Genomic DNA, 24429 nt, shown 5'->3' on the forward strand with positions numbered 1-24429 from the left:
AGTTTTCTGCCTAACTGCTCAATGATGAGGTCACGTCATGGGAGCTGTGCATGATGGGAGAATATCCCTTGCATGATGGGAGAATATCCCCATAGGAGCTGGACAGCTCCCTGGACGTGAGTCATCAGAAAGCAGTTAGACAGAAAACAGCAACTCAACTTCAGAAGCTAATAACTATTGGAAGGATTAAGATTTTTTAATAGAAGTAATTTACAAATCTGTTTAACTTTCCGGAGCCAGTTGATATATAGAAAAAAGTTTTTGCCTGGAATACCCCTTTAACCTTTTCCCACCCCATGATGTATATTTACGTCACTGACAGGAAAACGATAACACGATATGAGGTATATTTACATAATTTAGCATTAGCTGTCTGTGCTCACTTCATAGAACATGAGTGATGGATGCTATCAGCGATCATACCGATGTCCTCCATTAACCCTATAGAAGTTGTGCTCAATGCTAATCACAGCATCTACAGATGAAAGTGACAGCAAAAAATGACATAATGCAAAAATGAAATAAAACTTCAAAAATCCCCATATATGTAACAAAAAATATAGGGGTCAGGTTAGGGCAATTTGTGCATACTTATTTTCTTTTAAATTTAAAAAGTTGTAAAATAAAACCAAATTTATATCATTTGGGTATTGTAATATTGCATTGACCCACAGAATAAAGATATTGCAATATTGCAGAGATTTTTTTTAAATCGCCCCAAGTAATATTTTTCTATTGCACCATACATTTCCTGGTAAAATCAAAGATGTAATTGCAAAGTACAATTGGTTGAGGAAAAAACAAGCCCTCATGCGGCCCTATGGATAGAAATCCCACACCTGATCACACACCTTTTTACATTTTCTTGATACACTCTCCCATTCCTGAGAAATGGGGGGGTTTATACTTTGAGAATTCAGGAATCAGTCACATGGGCATGAACTTAATTTTAAAATTTGGAGTAACATGGGTGATGGGCAGGGTGTGTGTTAGGAATATGTGCCTCTTAAAGGGGTTATCCAGGAAAAAACTTTTTTTTATATATCAACTGGCTCCAGAAAGTTAAACAGATTTGTAAATTACTTCTATTAAAAAATCTTAATCCTTTCAGTACTTATGAGCTTTTGAAGTTTAGGTTGTTCTTTTCTGTCTAAGTAATCTCTGATGACAGTAATTTGCTTCTAAACTGGGGGCGTTTCCCGAGACACGTGCCATCAGAGATTACTTAGACAGAAAAGAACAACCTTAACTTCAGCAGCTCATAAGTACTGAAAGGATTAAGATTTTTTAATAGAAGTAATTTACAAATCTGTTTAACTTTCTGGAACCAGTTGATATATAAAAAAAAGTTTTTTCCTGGAATACCCCTTTAATGTACAACATATAATGACAATAAAATCCCAATTTTGGGGGGGTTGGTCATAGGTCCTTTTTAAAGGAAAATGGTCATCCTGTTCACCCACGCTAAACCCAATACAAGGGTTATAGTACGGGTGAACAGGAGACCGATGAGGGGTCTCTGACTAAGATACCTACCTTCAGTCTGGCACGGTGTCCCTCTGATGATCAGCTTCTATCTTTGCTGAGTTTAGCGCTGGAGGCGGGCCTGCGAGGTGAATTTGAATATTCATGAATGCTGGTCACATGAGAGCTCAGTAGGTGCAAGTGTTTTCCTTCAAGGCCAAAACAGGCTGTGTGATTAAAGGGTTAATAATGGGAGTTAATGTTAGGTGATAAATAGTCATATACAGTAGGGGGGGGGGAATGTTTTACATTGAGGAACACGTATGTGTAAGGGTCACGGCAGGTGGTGGATCCTCTGAATGATGATGTGAGCCGTGACAGGGAGCGGAGTCTAAGGTGCCGCTGGTGTTCTCCCGAGCCCGCCGCTCGGCAGGCGGCACCCAGGTCGCTACCCCTGGCACGACTCGTCAACACAGGTTGCTGGGATGTGGCGTGACACAAAAGGAAACTGGCAAGACGAGGTCAAGGTTGCAGTAGGTCAGGGCAGGCGGTACAAGTTAGGGGTCAGGTGATAAAGGATATCAGGAAAACAGTATGCTTTCACTAGGGCACAAGGCAACAAAGATCTGGCAGGGAACAAAGGGAGGAGCTGATACTTAAAGACAGGGTGCAGGTGTAGACACTTAATTAAATGAGTACTGGCCCTAGGAGGCGTGGGCATGCATGCCAGGGCTGCAAGAACAGGAAGACCAGGGAGGTGAGTGGCGGGCTGGGATTCGCATGCGGGGACATGACAAGAGAGCGCTCAAGGCCAGCATGTCTGGCCGGAGTGCAGATGTTACAGTATCAAACCCCCCCCGCCCCCCGCCCCTTTGGTCTCCCCCTCTTTGGAACTCAGAAAGTTCCCCACTAAATAAGACCAAGGGGTTTCTGGACTGGGCAAAGGCTGTAAGGGACTTCTAGGTTTCTGTCGTGGAGTCTTCCATCTTCTAAGGTGACCAACTGGCAAAGAAGAATGTCCCCAATTCAAGACTTTATGTCTGAGTTTAACAGGCACAGAAGATATCACAGAAGGAACATTATGGCTTGGCGTGGAGTCCAATCCTGCGACATCAGAGGATCGGGAAAGAGCGTTGGCTCTGAAGCTTTTATTAGCAGGCCTAAGAGGAGGCACAAGACAGTGATCTTGGCAATATTGTTCCCAGCATGTGATTTCACCAGATTTCCAGTCAAGTTGTGGAGAATGACGTTGAAGCCAAGGAAGACCAAGTAGGAGCTCCGAAGTACAATTTGGTAGCACATAAAACTCAATTTTTTCCTTATGCAAATTCCCCACTTGCATGACGAGGGGTTCAGTGCGGAATTGCACCTTACAGTTCAGATTTTGTCCATTAACAGAAGAAATGTAGAAGGGCTGATAATTAAAGACAGGGTGCAGGTGTAGACACTAAATTAAATGAGTACTGGCCCTTTAAATGTAAGAGCTCCATCGCGTGCGCGCCCAAGGAGGCAGAGGCACGCGTGTCGGAGCTGTGAGAACAGGAAGACCAGGGAGGTGAGTGACGAACTGGGATTTGCATGCGGGCGCATCCCGCAATGCGAATCCCAGCCCCACCAGCAGCAGGGACATGACAAGAGAACGCTCACGGCCAGCGTGTCTGGCCGGAGCGCAGATGCTACAGTATGCCTAATATGACTGTATAATCCTACCCATCTTCATTCCCATTCAAATTAGGCTTACACCCATCTGACTCATTTCTGAATTCTCAGAAACTATGAACTACCATATCTTAAGAATGGAGGGGTGTTTTAAGAAAATTTTAAAAGGTGTGCGTTCAGGGCCCATTCTTGATCCTCTCCAAAGGGCCACTTGCCTGTCAGGCCTGCTCCAAATCCTAACAGTATACAAACTGTACATACTAAAATAAATAGAAGTATGAACATTGAAAAGGCTGTGACGACTTTTTTTTTTTTAAATCAACTGGTGCCAGAAAGTTAAACAGATTTGTAAATTACTTCTATTAAAAAATCTTAATCCTTGCTGTACTTATTAGCTGCTTAATACTACAGTGGAAATTATTTTCCGTTTGAAACACAGAGCTGTCTGCTGACATCATGAGTACAGTGTTCTCTGCTGACATCTCTGTCCATTTAAGGAACTGTCCAGAGTAAAAGGAAATCCCCATAGCAAACATATGCTGTTCTGGACAGTTCCTAAAATGGACAGAGATGTCAGCAGAGAGCACTGTACTCATGATGTCTGCAGACAGCTCTGTGTTTCAAAAAGAAAAGAATTTCCGCTGTAGTATTCAGCAGCTAATAAGTACAGGAAGGATTAAGATTTTTTAATAGAAGTAATTTAGAAATCTGTTTAACTTTCCGGCACCAGTTGATTAAAAAAAAAATAATAATGTTTTTCACTAGAGTACCTCTTTAACTCCCTTTCTCCCATGCTATCCTCCTTTCCTCTTTTAGTGTCATGTGATTGACTTTCCAGAGGTTGGCACAGTCATGCATGCTTGTTTTTTATTAAAGAGAACCTGTCAGCATATTTGACCTTACATAACTGTTGGCAACATGTTAAATAGAGTAAATGCTAAAAATCCCTTTTTATAGTGTCCCGCGCCATATGTGGTGTCCTAGCACCAAAGGCTGTCCTGTGGGCTGCTGATATCCTCGGGCATGCCTGTGGTAGAGATGTTGGGCTCACTTACGGACTGTCAGTTATATTCAATATGTTCAAGTGCTTTATTACATATTCATTTATGTTTATCATATGCACTGTAAAATATGTTATTTATGTGTGTTGTACCTTTAAGAGTGAGGAGCAGCGTAAACCAGGTGACCCTGTCTGTCCAATGAAACCCCTCAAATTCTGTAGTACATAGTGTAATGGGGAGGAGTTGCCCCAGTTCTAGTTTAGTGTGTGCTGAGCTCCATTGTGATAAAGAGGTGAAGTTGTGTGTGCAGAAGCTCTGAGGGAAGCCTAAGAACAAATCTCTTCTCAATTCTATCCGCATATAGTGGAAATTCAAGCCCTGGCAGAGAAAGCAATTGGACCTTGTCAGAACCCTAGCGTGGAAAATCTTCAGTCTCTAATCTCAAGTCAGTATTAATTCAGTGGGTGAAAAGCACCATAAATTCCAGCAAGGCCACAGGGCTCCCAAAGAGTTACACTGAATCCCTTCTAGAGATGAGCGAACTTACAGTAAATTTTATTTGTCATGAACTTCTCGGCTCGGCAGTTGATGACTTATCCTGCATAAATTAGTTCAGCTTTCCGGTGCTCCGGTGGGCTGGAAAAGGTGGATACAGTCCTAGGAAAGAGTCTCCTAGGACTGTATCCACCTTTTCCAGCCCACCAGAGCACCGGAAAGCTGAACTAATTTATGCCGGATAAGTCATCAACTGCCGAGCTGAGAAGTTCGTGACGAATCAAATTTACTGTAAGTTCGCTCATCTCTAATCCCTTCCACTCTGCTCAATACTGTGTGATTGTAATACCATCTGCACCCTGCTCAGTAAAAGGCAGTTATCTGTAACCTGATGTCGGTGTGTTTCTTTACTCCCCATATCTGGCCCAGGAGAAGCTGTCTCCACCTTGGACCGTATATAGGCCAACGGTGCCCTGGGGTCACGAAGTTAGGAATTTCTTGCACCCCCGTGTCACCACACATATGTTTATGCCCCCTAAGTAGTCTCCTGGGCATTGTGCATCATTAAGTAGTCACCAGTGCTCTGGGTTGTATTCACACCTACTCGTGCGGGATTTCATGTGCAGAGAGAGCAGAGTGGTGATGTCGAAGCGGCCCGGGCTTTCAATCATGCTCAAGTAGGCGTGAATACAGTGATTTTTTAAATTATGGAGTCTTTTAATTGAAGAGATTTTTGAAATTATGAAGGATGAAATCTAGGGCATTGGGTCATGATAAGCACTCTGATTTTATCCTATATTACATGTTCCAGGTTCTCTTTAAAATGTGGTTTAAATTTGTTGAGCATATTTATACCATAGCATAGATGTATCAGAGCTGAATTTGTCAAGCACTAGAAAGCAGAGTTCTGTCATTTGGCATAATTCATTTTATCACAATGTGTTATCTGTGGCTTTGTGGAGAGCTGCAGTTAAACCAGAGTATTACCAACAGCAGACGCAGGAGGCTGCAAAGACTCTGGAACGTAGAAGTGTTTCAACGTCTCATCTCTATTATCTGATCTTTTCTACTCATAAAGGTGGTAATAACAATTACAGAAGTATATACAGTTCCTTAAAGCTGTGTAGATTTAAGACTGGATTTAAATGGCAGTGTGTCCTACAAACCACAGTGTGTGGACAGGATTTTGTAATATGATGATATCTGGCTGCTGCAGCAATTAAAGAGCACCTGTCATCAACAAAAAATTTTAATATGTTGTTCATAATCATTAATAAAGAGATATTGTAATATATCTTCATTAAAAAATATTAAAGGAGTAGTCCAGTGGTGACTCAGTGGTGAGCAACTTATCCCCTATCCTAAGGATAGGGGATAAGTTGCAGATCGCGGGGGGTCCGACCGCTGGGGCCCCCTGCGATCTCCTGTACGGAGCCCCGACAGCCCGCGGGAAGGGGGCGTGTCGACCTCCGCACGAGGCGGCGGCCGACATGCCCCCTCAATACAACTCTATGGCAGAGCCGAAGCGCTGCCTTCGGCAATCTCCGGCTCTGCCATTGAGATGTATTGAGGGGGCGTGTCGGCCGCCGCTTCGTGCGGGGGTCGACACCTGCTATCTGGGCAGAGAGCCGGGGCCCCGTACAGAGAGATCGCAGGGGGCCCCAGAGGTCGGACCCCCCGCGATCTCAAACTTATCCCCTATCCTTAGGATAGGGGATACGTTTTTCACCACTGGACTACCCCTTTAATATTTATACCAGTTTTTTCATTTTATACTTTTGGCCACTAGGGGTCACTCTTCTATGCCTGGTCTGCAAGCAGCATCCTATGCTTTTCATAGTAAGTGTACAGCTTTTAGGACTAATGCTGAAGGGCTCTGGTCCTTCCACCGGAAGTCCAGTACTCTCAGCTCAGGACTCGCTCCCAGCCTGTGAGCTACAAGCCTACACATGCCTCTCATATAACAGCCAGTCACCTCCCCCTCCCCCCTGCTCTGTGTTCTCCCTGCCCCTCACCACACATTATCTTATACATTGTATTATCTCACTGCTCTCCCTGCTCTGTGCCCCCCCCCCCCCTGACATTCATCTTAATCACTGCCTCTGTAATTGCTCCCACTGCCCCTGGTTCTCAGCATTGACTTTTTAGTGCAGAGAGACACAGGAGAGAGAGAGACAGGCTGCCGTCCCTCCCCTGTACTTAGTCTGTATGCACACTGCAGAGCAGTGTTTCCCAACCAGGGTGCCTCCAGCTGTGGCAAAACTACAACTCCCAGCATGCCCGGACAGCTGTTGGCTGTCTGGGCATGCTGGGAGTTGTAGTTTTGCAACAGCTGGAGGTGCCCTGGTTGGGAAACACTGCTGCAGAGGGAGAGCAGCATACAGGAAGACTGGCAGAAGCAGAGTCCCAGCCAGGCTTCATGTGACATCATGCCTGCCGGGACCCGCCTCCTTCCACCCCTCAGAAAGACAGTGCTCCTGAGCTAATGAAGAGGGATAAAAAAAGGTATTTCCACAGCGTTTTAAACCTCAATAAACACAGGGATAGGCATAGTTAGAGAAAGGGACAGATGGGAAGGGAGATCAGGGAAAGTTTAGATGATGACAGGTACTCTTTAACCACAAATCACCAAACATCAGGCACCAGTTACCATAGAAAATGTCAATATTTTATTGTACAAATTAACAATTAAATACATACATAAATAAATAAAAACATTGAGAGAATGGTACTTCGAGTACAAACGTGCATGTCATTCTTTTTTGTGATTCTTCCATGTGTCTTCTGTATCCTGGCCAGTGTATGGTATTGTCCACAGGTTCCCATGGCTCTTAGTATTACACAAACTATTTTTGGATATGCACTTTATAGGTTTTAATAAGTGAATTGTATGTACCTCTGGGGCATGTACCCCTTTCTTCTGCACCTTTCTACTCAAAGTGCCATTCTCTCCATGTATGTATTCATTTATGTACATTTTTAATTGTTGATTTGTACAATAAAATATTGATATTTTCTATGGCGACTGGTGCCTGATGTTTGGTGATTTGTGTTTATTTGGTCCCAATGACACAAGGTTCTCCGCCTTTTTTCCTTTGGAGTAGCAATTAACCATAGTGGCCAAACAACAGAAATGTGCATAAGCTCAAATTCACACACTGCTGTTTGTTATTCAAACCAGGATTGGATCTAAAAAGTATAGAAAAGAATACACAGAGAAGCTCATTGGTACAATAGAGGGAATTTATCATTTGCAACTTTTTTAACCCAATTCTCCAGTTTGCACTTTTTTTTTAGGCAAGTGTCCACTGTACAAAATGTATCATACTGTTTCACAAAAAATGAGCCATCATATAGCTACATATATGATAAAATAAAAACTGTCAATGAAATTTTTTTTTTAAAGTTTAGAATTTTCAAGAGTAGTGTCTGTGTCAGGAACTGTCCAGAGTTCAAGCAAATCCCCATTCCTGACATGTCAGCAGAGAGCACCGCAGATGTGTCAGCAGAGAGCACTGTGGTCAGACAGAAAAGAACAACTTAACTTTCTCTGGAGCATACAGTAGCTGATAAGTACTGTAAGGATTACAATTTTTAAATAGAAGTAATTTACAAATCTGTTAACTTTTTAGTACCAGTTGACTTTTAGCACCGGAGTACCCCTTTAAGTCCTGCATATAACATGTCATTACCTCCATGGTACCTGAACCAACGTGTCATTGCAGTGGCCAGCAGTGGCTTCTGCCTGCCCAACCTGCCTTGACTGATGAATCTCTTCCAACATATACCCTTATGAATCCCAGGAATGTGATGTGAATAGACCATTAGAAAGTGAAACAATAGATTTTGGCAAACAAGAGGGATATGCTAGACATGTGAAAATTAACACCTTAAATGCCATAGACACCATGACTGATTGACAGGGCTGCAGGCAGGTCCAGAGCTGCTATTCTTTCTGCGAGTCAGAGCAGAGGGAGGGTGTTGGAGAAGGGGGAGGGGTCATCACAGTGAAGAGAGGGATACACCCCATGCCTCTACAAGAACAGATTCTCACTGAGCAATAACTGCAAGTCAATAAAGGTAATTCTAAGATGTACATGATCAGGATGAGGTACTGAGCAACATATAACATTTATTTTTTTTTGGGGGGGGGGGGAATCTGACAGGTACGCTTTAAGGATGTTGCCTGTTTTTACCTTGAATGGGCACTATCAGATATAAAAACATTTTCTATGTCGCACATCTTGGCAATACAAAAGTTTTTCTAATATACCTTGAAAAAAAAAATCAAATTTTATTAAAGAAAACTGCCTTTGAAAATTCCACCACTAGGGGTCCTCATACCTCCTGGGACACTGATGAGTCCCACAGCAGCATAAGCATGTCCAAGGGTCATGGACACAAGATGGCTGATTGACAAGGCTGCAGGACGAACACAACCGGCACCCCACTGGTGTGGTGCTGTGCGGCGTCCATTGCTGCCGTGGCACCGTGTCTGTGGGGAGGTGCGGCCCTGGGACTGATTTGAGTGGCATTGGGGCTGCTTTGCCAGTGGGTCGTTCCCCCTGTGGGCACTGGTGTTGCGGCGGTGGTGGTCGCCGCCCAGTACTACGCCATTTTATGCTAGAGATGTTAGGGACCCACTCTAAATAGGTGGCCTTGACGTGGTGAGTGGGCTTGTACTTTTTGATCAAAATGTATACTAACAACCTGTTAGTTTTTGAATTTATGCTGAGAAGCAATTAGATCAAAATACAATTTGTGGATGTGCGACCATGTCTGTTTTCTCTACTTGAATTCACATTGTCTTCTATCCCCTTCTTTTTTTTGTTGTTTTTACTTGGTCTGCACTCTGCCCCACCCCCTCAGCCCAACCCTATATAAATGAGCAGGAAGCTGCTCAGGGCCATTTCTTTTCTGGTAGCCTCCCTGTCTGACTGGGAGCACATGGTAAGTGAGCTTTTACACCATGTTCACACTGGTGTGGTGCTGTGCGGCATCCATTGCTGCCGTGGCACAGTGTCTGTGGGGAGGCGCGGCCCTGTGACTCGTTTGAGAGGCATTGGGGCTGCTCTGCCAGTCGTTCGTTCCCCCTGTGGGCACTGGTGTTGTGGCAGTGGTGGTCGCTGCCCAGTGCTACGCCATTTTATGCTAGGGACATTAGGGACCCACTCTAAATAGGTGGCCTTGACGTGGTAAGTGGCTTGTACTTTTTGATCAAAATGTATGCTAACAACCTGTTATTTTTGAATTTATGCTGAGAAGCAATCAGATCATTATACAAGATTGTAGATGTGCGACCATGTAAGTTTTTCTAATATACCTCTTTAAAAAAAAAAAAAAAAACATTTTATTAAAGAAAACTGCCTTTGAAAATTCCACCACTAGGGGTCCCCATACCTCCTGCGACACTATTAACATACATAGTTCATAAGGTTGAAAAAAGACCATCAAGTTCAACCTATAACCCTAAGGAGACCCTATTGAGTTGATCCAGAGGAAGGCAAAAAAAAAACTCATACTAGAGGTAAAAATTCCTTCCCGACTCCAAATATGGCAGTCAGAATAAATCCCTGGATCAACGTTCTGTCCCTATAAATCTAGTATACATAACCAGCGATGTTATTATTCTCCATAAATCCATCCAGACCCTTTTTGAACTCTTTTACAGAGTTCACCATGACCACCTCTTCAGGCAGAGAATTCCACAGTCTTACTGCTCTTAAAGTAAGGAACCCCCGTCTGTGCTGGTTTAGAAACCTTCTTTCCTCAAGACGTAGAACCCCCTTGTTATAGATACAGTCCTGGGTATAAATAGATTGTGGGAGAGATCTTTGTACTGTCCCCTGATATATTTATACATAGTTATTAGGTCTCCCATAAGCCTTCTTTTTCCTAAACTAAATAACCCCAATTCTGACAATCTTTCTGGGTACTGTAGTCCTCCCATTCCCCGTATTACTCTGGTTGCCCGTCTTTGAACCCTCTCCAGCTCCACTATATCTTTCTTGTACACTGGTGCTCAGTACTGTACACAGTATTCTATGTGTGGTCTGACTAGTGATTTGTACAGCGGTAGAATTATCTCCTTGTCGTGGGAATCTATGCCCCTATTGATGCACCCCATGATTTTATTTGCCTTGGCCGCAGCTGCCCGACACTGGTCACTACAGCTAAATATACTGTTAACTAAGACTCCCAAGTCCTTTTCCATATCAGTCATCCCAAGTGTGCTCCCATTTAATACATAATCCCAGCCCAGATTTTTCTTCCCCATGTGCATTACCTTACATTTATCAGTGTTGAGCCTCATCTGCCACTTCCCAGCCCAAACCTCCAACCTATCCAGATCCATTAGTAACAGTTCACTGTCCTCTATCGTGTTTACCGCTTTACAGAGTTTAGTATCATCTGCAAAGATTGTTACTTTACTATTTAACCCCTATACAAGGTCATTAATAAATATATTAAATAGGACAGGACCCAAGACCTACCCCTGTGGTACCCCACTAGTAACAGTCACCCAATCAGAATAAGCACCATTAAAGGGGTACTCCGGTGAAAACCTTTTTTCTTTTAAATCAACTGGTGGCAGAAAGATAAACATATTTGTAAATTACTTCTATTAAAAAATCTTAATACTTCCGGTACTTATTAGGTGCTGAATACTACAGAGGAAATTATTTTCTTTTTGAAATGCTCTCTGATGACATCACGAGCACAGTTCTCTCTGCTGACGTTATTATAATAACGCTTTATTTATTGTTGTCCTTAGTGGGATTTGAACCCAAGTCCCCAGCACTGCAAGGCAGCAGTGCTAACCACTGAGCCACCATGCTGCCCTTAGCATACATCTGCTATGCATGGTTGCTAAAATGGACAGAGATGTCAGCAGAGAGCACTGTGTTCGTGATGTCATCAGTGTTCCAAAAATAAAGGAATTTCCTCTGTAGCATTCAGCAGCTAATAAGTACTGGGAGGATTAAGATTTTTTACTAGAAGTAATTTACAAATATGTTTAACTTTCTGCCACCAGTTGATTTAAAAGAAAAAAGGTTTTCACCGGAGTACCCCTTTAATAACCACCCTCTGTTTCCTATCACTGAGACAGTTACTTACCCACTTACACACATTCTCCCCCAGCCCAATACCTCTCATTTTATGCACCAACCTTTTATGTGGCACCATATCAAATGCTTTGGAAAAATCCGGATATACGACATCCAGTGATTGCCCCTGGGCCAGTCTGGAGCTCACCTCCTCATAAAAGCTGATCAGAATAGTTTGACAGGACCGATCCCTCTTAAAGCCATGCTGATATGGAGTCATACATTTATTTTTATCAAGATACTCCAAAATAGCATCTCTTAGAAAACCCTCAAACAATTTACATACAACGTAGGTTAAACTAACAGGTCTATAATTTCCAGGGTCACTTTTTGACCCCTTTTTAAATATTGGCACCACATTTGCCATGTGCCAGTCCTGGGGAACAGTCCCTGTCACTATAGAGTCCCTGAATATTAAAAATAGGGGTCTGTCTATTACATTAATTAATTCCTTTAAAACACAGGGGTGAATGCCATCTGGACCTGGTGATTTGTCTATTTAGATTTTTTGTAGGGGAGTCCCACAGCAGCATAAGCGTATCCAAGGGTGATTGGACACAAGATGGCTGATTGACAAGGCTGCAGGACGAACACAACCTGCAGCAAGGGAAAATATATAAAAAGTATGCATTAAAAAAACAGTGTACTTTTAGCACTAAACCTTTGCAGTAATTTAGGAAGATGTACGTTATATACTCACCAAATTGTATTTGGGAGAGTACTGGGAATCTCTAATAATCGTGTGTATGTGTACACAGCATGAAACCATAGAGGAAAGGGTTATAGAGCAGGGCTGCTATGCTCCTCCAAAAGCAGTGAATCAGCAGAGCGAGGAAGGGGGATGTCATACTTATTGTAGGCCCCAAAAATGAATCACTCTGTTTAATAGTATAATAGCATGATGTGTCTACCATGTTGTATGTTCTAAATAGACCACAGTGTATTCTAAAGTTCTTCTATTCAAGTGCCAGTCTGGGAGAAGAGTACTTGTTGTCTCTTTAGATATTTATGGCTGTTTAGATAAGACAGATAAGAGGGCTAGTTAGCCACGTCTGAAGAAACCATGTTTTTATTACTTATATGTGTCACACCTATTAATTTAGGGCTCCATACATCAAGTGTGGAATGTGGGTTTGAAACCAACATTGGACAGTTAACCCTTAATGATAATGATGCTAATTGCCTATACAATAGCACCCCCTAGGGTATGGGTAGTTGACATTACACCGACAGGAAAGGCATTATGGGTGATATGCTTAATGCATTCTGGGTATTATAGTGTACACACCCAACCTACATTCATTGGGGAATTCCAATTTAGGAGGGTGTGTCTAACTAATTAAAAGTCTGGTAAAGCACATGTTAGGGACTGTAGAGAACACACAAAGACAGTGAAGAGGTTCAACAAGGTGGAAAAGCCATGTGAGATCCCAGCAAGCCGGACTGATCACACGGTACCAGACCAATGGCTATCCATGATGATGAGATGGACTGTTCAATTTTCCTAGAACCCGAAGCGAGGTTCGTACATAGACTTGGTAAGAGACACAAAAATGGTATTCTATTTAATTAAGACCAATTTGGATAATGTGGATGGAATTATACCATTTAGATTGGTGAATAAATTAATAAAATAATTAATTATCTCCATATTGAGATTATAGTTTTAGGATATTGTGAGACTTCATTCTACCTGCAGAAGAATCAAGACACATAATCTATCAAAGCATTAAATAATTGCTGAGACATATTGATAGAATTCCTACTCTCCAAACTAAGTGTTATATCCCACACAGGATCTTCCTCCTAAAATATAGTCTAGTGAGATCATAAAACTCTGCTATTTGTCTAAATGTCTTATCAATATCATGTATAGAAAATAGTCCAGAATTATATAAAATTTCTTCCATGTTTATATCCTTAGATGGATTTGCCCATTCTTGAAGTCATGTGATATGTAGTTGGTTAGAAGGGGGCAGGGAGTGTATTTAGAATTCCATATTGATATGTATATAATTAGATATTGCCCATCTTGATATCATGAGGTTCGTCTGATTGAGTGATATGTAACCTTTTTATTGTATGATATCCTAACCTAGTAGCTTTTATTTTATTTTAACAAGTTACTTAATACTCACATGTTTTGTCCTACTATATGTAGTCAATTAACAAGCTTGTAATGTTTACTAATATATCTAATTGATATTCATTTGCATATATCATTGTGTTTATTACTCATTTATGTTTATAACCTTATAACCAATAAATCTGCATACTTTTTTAATACCTGTGTATTATTGTATGTTGCAAAACTACATCCTTAAGCGTTAATGTCATCCCGTCATAAAAAGAACTTGTTGCCATCTGAGGAAATAGCAATTGTATTGATTGGCTTTGTCTACAATTCAGCAGGTCAAAATTTTAAAATGTTTTCATAATTAATATTTTTCTTACCATAATTAATAATTGAGTTATTACCGCATGACAGGGAAAAGTCAGTACAGTGCAGGCATGTGAAGGACACCCCCCCTCCCTTTTGGAAGGATGAAAAAGACATTGGGGGGGATTTATGAAGGATTTAACTGTTTTTTGTTTTTTTTTTTGCTGTGATTTGTCGCAATTTTCTTTATATGTAACTTTTTTGCGACAATCAGTTGCGCCAAATGGTTTATAACATTATCACTGATTTGACGGTGTAAGGCATGATTTCAGTTACAATCATGCATTGGTTTCGAATTCGTTAATTGCAACTTTTCGATTTGGTGCAAATTTTGGCGCAAATACCTTCATTAAGGCGCAAATCCACACCAAAAATAAAATGAAAGAGAAAATAGCTACAACTATAGAATGTAGAACATTTAAACCGTGCCCAACCAAAAAGCGGAAAATGGACCCTGAACGGATAAAAAAAGCAACCTGATTGGTTGCTAGGGGAAAATCCTACTTTTCCAAGGCAGAGGTCTGAATGAATATCCCCCCTACTGCACAAATTAAAAACAGCAAAAAAGGTCCTGGCTGTGTGAGCTTTACCTCTGTGAACCAGCCAAAGTCCCAAGGTCAGATTTAACTGCCACACAGACAGAAAGTTCTGCCTGGAATTCTGGGGCAGGAGTCTGTGCCTTTTGTAGGGCTGTATTTGTGCCAAAATTACAAACTTGCATGCGACAATTGATAATTTTGGCGCAACTAAGCTCCATTTGACGCAAAAAAAAACATGCATAAAATCACACATTGTAACACCATTATTGATACAGCTGTAATATGCTGTTTTCAATTCATCATCATAACAACACCACATGAGATTGCCCCCAATGATCCCATAGGAACAGGAAGCACAAAGAGGTTAAAAGGCCCCTCCCCAGACAACCCCTCAGTGTTTCATGTTCCTATGGGAAGCATTGAAGTCTCCCTTTGGATCCTGGGGCTGGCATCGGGATCTTGTTTAATGCAGCCAGGCGTTGGAGGTAGCATCTATTCATTCCCCCATCTATATCATCGCTCCGGGTCGCGTGTACACTGCAGCATGCCTCTCCGGGCCCTCCATCTCCAAGCCATGGCACTCCGGGAGTTAATGTGGTGGGGAGGATAAGCTCCTGCAGGTCCTCGGGCGCATGGGCGTGTCCCCCCAGGTCCTTTCTAGTCTTTTGCGGGTTGCAGCACCGGCGTGTGACGTCGGCAAGCGCATGGCATGCCGGGATTGTCGGAGACCGGAAGTCCTGTCTCCTGTATGGCGCAGAGTCTGAAACTTCATGCCGAGGACAATCTAAGTCCGGATGTCGGCGTTTGGACACCAAAATTCAAATCTGGGTGTGTATTTAAGGTAGGCAGCTTTCCATTTTCTTGTCTCTATGTCATTATGGAAGCTAATCCGTCTTCACGCTCTGATTCTGTGGAGCAGGGAAAGTATGTGGCCTTTGGGTTCACTTACTTTTGCTTGTTTGGGTTTCTTTCTCTTATTGATGGGTTGTCCTTCTCTCCTTTTAGGGAGACAAGGAGACCCCGAGAAAACCTAAAGAATCTAAAGCTAAGCCTAAAAATGTGCATTATGCTTTGAAAAATTGTCTGGAGGATATGCGAAGGCCCTTTGTGCGTCATGTACTGCTAGGATGAATTAAAAAATATGACAGCAAGTGCGAGATTCTGTGGCCGCTGCTCTTCCTTCGCAATCCACCACTGGTCCTCCTCCTGCTAAAAAAATCCAGACAAGATGTACCTGTTGATTTAGTCTCTTATTCGGATGTATATGTTGGCTCGTCTGATGTGGAATCTGAGGATGTTTTACCTTCCGCTTCTAAAAAAGTGGAAGACAGAAGATATTATTTCTTAGCAGAGGAGACGGTTACCCTTTTAGATGCTGTTAGGAGTACTATAAATATTGAAGAGACTCTGGTAGTTCAGACTATGCAGGATCAGATGTTTGCGGGTTATAATCCTAAATTAACAACCTTTTTCCTATCCATGAAATGAATGGAAGGAACCTGACATGTGGATGAATGAAAGGAACCTGGCAGGAGACTAGTGATGCCTAAGGAATTTAAATCTAGATTCCTGTTTAATTGTGATGATACAAATTTGTGGAATGAGTCTCCTAAAATTGATATTCAAGTTGCCAATTATTCCAAAAGACCTCTCTTCCTTTCGAGGATGCTTCGCAATTGAAAGACCCTTTAGATAGGAAAATGGAAGGCTTGTTCTGTAAGAATTGGGATGTCTGTTCAGCCTTATTGAACCCAAATATTGCAGCGACAAGTGTGGCCAGAGCTCTTTATTTATGGTTAAATCAATTGGAGAGTCATATTGAAAATAAAACTCCTAAGGAGCAACTGCTTTCTACCATCCCCATGCTAAACTTAGATACTGCCTTTCTTGTGGATGTGTCTGTGGAATCAGTAAGAATGGCAGCCAAGTCCGCAACTCTATCTAACTCAGCTACAAGAGCACTCTGGCTGAAAAACTGGCAGGGAGATTCTGTTTCAAAAAGTAAATTATGTTCTATATCGTTTGAAGGTAAACTTGTGTTTGGTTCTGTCTTGGATAATATTTTAAAGCAGGCAGCCGACAGAAAAAAAAGGTTTTCCAGAAGAGAAATCGGCAAAACCTAAAAAGATTTTTCATCCCTTCAAGAATACACAAGACTCGTATAAAGGTAAGGGTAAAACCGGAAGGTGGAGTTACCCTAAGGGAGAAAAAGGGCGTGAGTTCTTACTCAACCTCTCCGAAAAAAAAGCAGTAACGTTTCCTTGGTAGGGGGGAGACTGGCTCTATTTTTCCATCAATGGAAGGAAGTCACCCAAAATCCGTTTATCCTCAATTCCTTGGCTCACGGATTCAAAATAGAGTTTGTCTCTCCACCACCTCAAAAATTTGTCACAACAAATCTCAGTTCCGAATGTTTGAACAAGCGTCTCTCTCAGGGAGTTCGAGACCTTCTCTCTCTGGGAGCAGTCATACCAGTTCCCCCGGAGGAACAAGAACAGGGCCATTATTCTTGACTTTTTCTTGTTCCCAAACCAAACGGTTCTTTCAGGACCATAATAAACTTAAAACATCTAAACCGCTTTATTGTGTACAAGCGCTTCAAGATGGAGACTGGGAATCCTGGGAATGCTATTGGACTCCAGCAAGCAAATTACCTTGCTTCCTTCAGAAAAGGTATCTTCTCTAATCCAAAAGGTCAGGAATTTTCATCGAAAGGAGACATCCTCCATCAGGAACGCCATGTCTCTACTCGGATCCATGACATCTTGCATTCTGGCAGTACCCAGGACCCAGAGCCATTCACAAACTCTTCAGAAACACATCCTAAAAGTTTGGATTAGTCTCAATATTCTCTGTAAAGAAACATAACTAGGGGTATAGTGAGCCTTGACACCCCACAGATGTTTGACACATTTTTGTTAAAGTTAGACTTGAAAATGAAAAATTTGATTTTTTTTTCAGTAAAATGCTGGTGTTACCCCAGATTTCTAATTTTACAAGGTGTAATAGGAAAAAAGCCCCCCAAAATGTGTAACCCCAATTTCTTCTGAGTAGGGAAATACCCCATTGGTGGATGTAAAGTGCTCTGTGGGTGCACTACAGGGCTCAGAAGAGAAGGAGCACCATTGGGATTTTGGAGAGAGAATTTGGCTGAAATTGAAGGCCATGCGTGTTTACAAAGCCCCCATGCTGCCAGAACAGTGGTCCCCCCCCCACATGTGACCCCATTTTGGAAACTACACCCGTCACAGAATGTAACAAGGGGCGCAGTGAGCATTTACACCCCACAGGTGTATGACATATTTTTTGAACAGTGGTCTGTGAAAATGAAAAAAGACCACCAAAATTTCTCTGTACTTTGCTCCATTTAGCTTTCCATCAACCCTGACCAGCCTCCCTGTCTGGTAAATAAAACGGCCAAATGTTGCCACCACTATGCTTCACTGTAATGGTATTGAGAAGGTTATGAGCAGTGCTTGGTTTCCTTTAGACATGACACTTAGAATTAAGACTGAAAAGTTAAATTGTGGTTTCATCAGACCAGAGCATCTTGTTTCTTAAATAGTGAGAGTCATTTGGGTGCTTTTTTGCAAACTTCTGGTGAGCTTTCACTTGTCTTTTACTGAGGTGAGCCTTTTTTCTGGCCATGAAGCCGATATATCAGCAGTGATTGTTGACCTTCTGGAAGTTTCTCCTATCTATACACCTGTGCAGAGGAAAACTTGCCCAGTTGCCCATAGCAACCAATCAGCTTGCTTCTTTCATTTTTAGGAAGCAATCTGATTGGTTGCTAAGGGCAATTGGACAACATTTCCTCTGCATAGGTTTTAATAAATCTCGCCCAAGATCTTTAGAGCCAAAATGATTATTGGTTTCTTTCTCACCTCTCCTACAAAAGCCCTTCTCCGCAATTACTTAGTATGGTGTGGCAGCCATATCTAGAAAGAGTCCTGGTTGTTCCAAACTTTTTCCATTTGAAGAGGTTGTCATGGGAATCTAATGTGGACAGACTGTCCAATACAACCTTAACCTACCTCTCTTCCTGCAGTATGAGGTGCCTGGTCTGTGTTTGGTCACTGCAGGACTGCTCTTCCCTACAGCCGGCCAAAGCTGCAGACGGGACTTCACAGCACCGCTCAACTAATCCCCACCTGTAGCGGTATACTGTCTCAGCCAGTGATTGGCAAATGGCACAGTCAGTTCCCAAAGCTGCAGACGCTACAATCTGGAGCTTCATGTAAAGCAATGTCACTGGCTGCAGACGGGGTGTCCTGATACAAGAGGCTACCAGGCAGTGAGGGAGGGGAGTTAAAGGTTTTTTTTTTTTTTAATGGGGCAGTCTGGGCACATTAAATTAAGAAAAAAAAAATCACTGGACAACCCATTTAAGAATTATGTAGGCCACTGTGCTCTTGGGACCTTCTAGCAGAAAAATTTCTGTACCCATTTCCAGATCTGTTACTCCACGCAGTCTCTGAGCTCTACAGGCAGTTCTTTTCACCTCATAGCTAGGTTCTTGCTTTGATATGCACTGTCAGCTGTGAGACCTTTTATAGGGGTGTGTCTTTCCATGTCCAGTCACCCGACTTTACCACAAGTGACTCCAATAAAGGTGTAGAAACATCTCAGAGATGATAAAGAGAAATGAAAGGCCACCAGAGCTAAATTTCAAGTGTCACCATGCAGCCCATAGCACAATGGTAATCTGGATAAATATGATTTAAAACTTTGCACAGTAAAAACCTTTTCTGATGGGGTTGGTCCCCAGGTCCGGCAAATGTTTAAACACGCTGTTTGACGGAGGCTCCCGCTGGTCTCCTGGGAAACTGGGGAAACAGACCCTCAGAAAAGGCATTTACCACATGCATTTTTAAATCTTATATTTATACAGACAACTACCACGCTATGGCCTGCTGGATAGTAAAAGAAAAAAAAATAAACAACTGTAAATACCACAGTGGCAGTAACCCCCCCCCCCTTGCCTAGTACAACCCTTTAGTATATCCCCTAGTATAACCACCCCATTATATTCTCTAGTTAAGGTCCCCTAGTATATCCCCTAGTAGATCCCCTTTATTCACTGACTAATATCCAAGGGTGTAAGTACCATAATGGCAGACCCAACCACCCCCCCCACCCATATATCATCCCCAGTCTCTACTATATCACCTAGTATATCTCCCACAGTATACCTCCTAGTATAATACCCCAGTATATCTCCTAGTATAATCCCCAGTATATCTCCAGGTATGTATCCCAGTATATCCCCAGTAGATCCACTTAAAGGGGTACTCCACTGGAAAACATTTTCTTTTATATCAACTGGTGCCAGAAAGTTTAACAGATTTTTAAATTACTTCTATTTAAATTCTTAATCCTTACAGTACTTATAAGCTGGTGTATGCTCCACAGGAAGTTGTGTAGTTCTTTCCAGTCTGACCACAGTGCTATTTGCTGACACCTCTGTCCATGTCAGGAACTGTCCAGAGTAGGATAGGTTTGCTATGGGGATTTGCTCCTACTATGGACAGTTCTTGACATGGACAGAGGTGTCAGCACAGAGCACTGTGGTCAGACAGAAAAGAAATTAAAAAATAAAAGAACTTCCTGTGAATCGCTTATACAGCAGCTAATAAGTACTGGAAGGATTAAGATTTTTAAATAGAAGTCATTTACAAATCTGTTTAACTTTGTAGCACCAGTTGATTAAAAAAAATGTTTTCCAGTAGAGTACCCCTTTATGCAGTGGTAAGGTTATGCTGGGAGTTGTAGTTTCACTCACCATAACTGTAGAACTGACAAGCAACTACAGCTCTGATAGAACATAGAGAGGAGAATGTACAATGGTATCAGTGACTACAGTTGACAGTCTTCTCTATAGTCTTCCCTTATCTAATTCAGATGGTACATACCGCCAGGACTTGTTCCAGCTAAATCTTTTCTCTGCAGAACTTGACGCCCAGATGGCTCCTCACTATGTCAGCGCATTCTCATCCTCTATATGAAAACAAGTATTATTATAAACCTGCCAGACACTGTATCCTCTAAATATAATACTACTATACACTATACTCTTTGATTATAAACCTTCCATACACCATACCCACTGAATACTACCACTCACTGTACATTCTGAACATAATAGCAACACATACTGTACCCTCTGAATATAAATCTGCCACATACTGTACCCCTGAATATAATACCGCCACACACTGTACCCTCTGAATATAATACTACCACAAACTGCGCCCTCTGAATATAACGTTGCCATACAGTGCACCCTCTGAATATAATACCACAACCGCAGTAACACCCCTCAACATCCGTTAGCTGATGCTATTACCACGGGAGGGGGGTATTGGTGGTGTTGCTAGTGGATGATGGGGGTGCTACTACTGGGGGGGTGTTGCTGGAGGATGATGAGGGTGCTACTGGCCATCCCCCTGGCAGTATCACCCCCATCATCCATCGGCAGGATCATCCTCCTGGCAGGAGCACCGCCATCATCCACCAACAGGATCTGCTGATGGAGGTGCTACTGCTGGGGGGGGGGGGGTGTTGCTGGTGGATGATGAGGGTGCTACTGCCAGGGGGGGAGCATTAGGTAGGAGGCAGAGCTGCGGAGCGTCTTGGCGTCATCCCATTAGGTTGGTGTCACCCCAATAGGTTGGTGTCACCCGGGTCGCAACGCCACTGGGAAAGAGAGGTCTGTAAGAGGAGGATTGAGGAGGACAGAGGGGTCAGAAAGAGGAGGATGTAGGAAGACAGTGAGAAAATACAAGGTGTGGCAGTATTAGTATTAAGGGTATGGTGTGTGGCAGTATTAATATGGATACAATGTGTGTCAGGATTGTATTGTGGGGGCACAGTGTTTAGCAGTATTAATTATTAATAATTGTCTTCATACAGAGGATCTGCTGATCATGTGAGGAGCCAACAATGTTCAGGCGTCAGACTCTTCTGCAGTGCAAATTCTGCAGTGATGATGGATTAAACTGTACCCCAATCTGTGGCTCTCCAGCTGAGGCAAAATTACAACTCCCATAATGCCTAATGATCTCCAGACATGATGGGAATTAAAGAAGTATGATGTAAAAAAACGTATCCCCTATCCAGAGGATAGTGGATAAGTTTTGGAACGCAGCTGGTCCGAGCACTGGGGCCCCTCGCGATCTCCTGTTTGGAGCCCTTGCTCTCCTTCATAGCGGCACATCACGACCCCCACCCGTAGCGGGGGCCACCAAGCCCCCTCTATATAGCTCTATGAGAAAGCCGAAGATAGCCAAACGGCTCTCCCATAGAACTATATGGAGGAGGTTTGGTGGCCCCTGCTTCGGGCGGGGGTCGTGACGTGCCGCTGTGAAGGAGAGCTTTTTTTTACATGATACTTCTCTTTTAAAGCTTTACAACAGCTGGAGAGCCACCTGAACTGAGGTAATCGGTGGGCATCTCAGCAGTCAGAACCCCACCAAAAAATGGGCTGCTTATTCTGAAATGCCCTGGCCTATTTTCAGTCGCAGTCTGGCCCTGGTATGAAACCAGTATAACACCAGTACAGTGGTCCCTCAACATCCGATGGTAATTTGTTCCAAATGAACCATCGTTAGTTGAAACCATAGTATGTTGAGGGATCCGTGCAATGTAAAGTATTGAAAGTTATACTCATCTGACCCCGCCGCTCCGGACCGTCACCGCTGCCCTGGATGTCGCCCTTCATCGCTGTCGCCGCTTCCCCGTGGTGTCCCCGCCACTCCGGACTGTCTCTGCTGGCCAGGATCATCGCTCTTCATCGCCGTCATCACATGCTGCACACGCCGCTCCTATTGGATGATGGGACGGTGTGCGCAACGACGTGATGACAACGGAGCCCGAAGAGGACAATCCGGAATGTCGGGGACAGGTGAGTGACCATCACCGGTCCACACGGGGCACCTTAAACGGCTATCCGGTGGCAGCTGAAGTAGTCTGCGCTGCCGGATAGCCGTTTATGCGATGACCCCGACATACAAAAGTATCGTATGTTGATGCTGCCTTCAACATGCGATGGCCTCTGAGAGGCCATCGCATGTGGAAATTATCGTATGTTGGGGCCATCGCAGGTCGGGGGATCACTTTATATCCCTCAATATATCTCCCAGTATGGGTATGTTCACATTACAGATATGTCGCTGAATCTCCGCTTGCGGAATTCAGAGAGTGGAGTTTCAGCCTGGCAGCCGGCGGTAAGACCGCGCGACACTGCGCCATTACCATTGATGGCTATGCAGTACTCGTGGACTTCCGTGCAAAGAATGAACATGTTCTTTCTTTGCGCGGAACCATTTCAGCGGCGGAAATGTCCGCTACTGAAATTCCGCAGTGTGAATGGGTCTCGCAGAAGACCCATTCACACTGATGCTAACGTTCACTGGCCCACATTTACTACTGCAAACCCAACATGTCTTGTCGGGTTGTGCGCCAGATTCTGGCGCATTGTGCTAGAAATTCTGTCTGCGCCATAATTTGCACCAGAATTTAACCCCCCCCCCCCCCCCGACTAACTCTTCATTTCACTAAGAAAACCTGAAAAAGGGGCATGACCGTCGGGAATAGGGGGCATAGTCACTGAAAAGGGGCGTGTTCCTGACATTTTCACAAAAACCCAACATATTTACTAAGGTTTCCACAGAAAATGTGGTGGATTTCAGCTGAGGAAAACCAGACAGATCAGAACAGGTGTAAAAAAACAATAAAAAGCAAAATGTAGGGAAAAGTGCAAAAAAATATTGTAGGGCATTAAAACCCACAAAGAAACCAACACCCCACTCTTAGTAAGGGTGAGTTCACACCACGTTTTTGCACTACAGTTCCTGTATCAGGTTTTTGATTTAAAAAAAACAGATTCCTCCAAAACTGACTAAACTGTATCAAAACGTGTGTACAAATTTTTATCTGTATACGGTTGGAAACCGTATACGCTTTTAAAAATGATGTCCAGTTGCATGTTTTTTTAAGAAAAAAACGTATACGTTTTGAACTTTTCACTTTTCAATTCCAAGAAAAAAAAACTGTGGAAAGTCAAAAACCATATGGTGAAAACTGGATGGAACCGTACGCACATACGGTTCTGTACAGATCCCATTGACTCCCATGTTAAAAAAAAACATATACGGTTTAATACGGTTTTTCACCCAGACCAAAAACCGTGGTAGGCCACGGTTTTCTGTCCGGAAAAAAAAAAGTAAAAAACCATATGGCTTGAAAAACGGAGACAACCGTTTGCAATATAGTGCATACGGTTTTGAATGGGAAGTCTATGGGCACGGTTTTCTGTATGGTTGCATACGTTCTTTTTTATGAAACCGTATGCCGAAACCGTATAGCAAAATCGTGGTGTGAACTCACCCTAAATAAGGGCCACTGTACGGAATTCCCATCACGGATTTGAACATACCCTTAGAGTATATCTCCTAGTTTAACCCTCCTCCAGTCTAACCCCCAGCATATCACCTAGTATATACCTCCCCACCATCCATCCTTCAGTATAAAACTCCCCACCATCCATCCTTCAGTATAAAACTCCCCACCATCCATCCTTCAGTATAAACCTCCCCACCATCCATCCTTCAGTATATACCTCACCACCATTCACCCTTCAGTATAAACCTCCCCACCATCCATTCTTCAGTATAAACCTCCCCACCATCCATCCTTCAGTATAAACCTCCCCACCATCCATC

General features: G+C 42.9%; 1 protein-coding gene across 3 annotated transcripts in view; it reads right to left on the reverse strand.

Moving 5' to 3' along the window:
- The window catches only part of SOWAHD (sosondowah ankyrin repeat domain family member D), a 53673-nt gene that overhangs the window by 25415 nt on the left and 3829 nt on the right, over positions 1 to 24429 (reverse strand). For 2 of the 3 annotated variants that reach the window (XM_056541180.1, XM_056541182.1), the window contains exon 2: positions 20620 to 20704. The gene's annotated coding sequence lies outside the window, so the exon portion shown is untranslated. Of the gene's footprint in view, positions 1 to 20619; positions 20705 to 24429 lie in introns of those variants that run through there. The other variant, XM_056541179.1, reaches the window with a different exon arrangement.

Source organism: Hyla sarda, chromosome 9 (assembly GCF_029499605.1).
Source record: "Hyla sarda isolate aHylSar1 chromosome 9, aHylSar1.hap1, whole genome shotgun sequence".
Lineage (NCBI taxonomy): Eukaryota > Metazoa > Chordata > Amphibia > Anura > Hylidae > Hyla > Hyla sarda.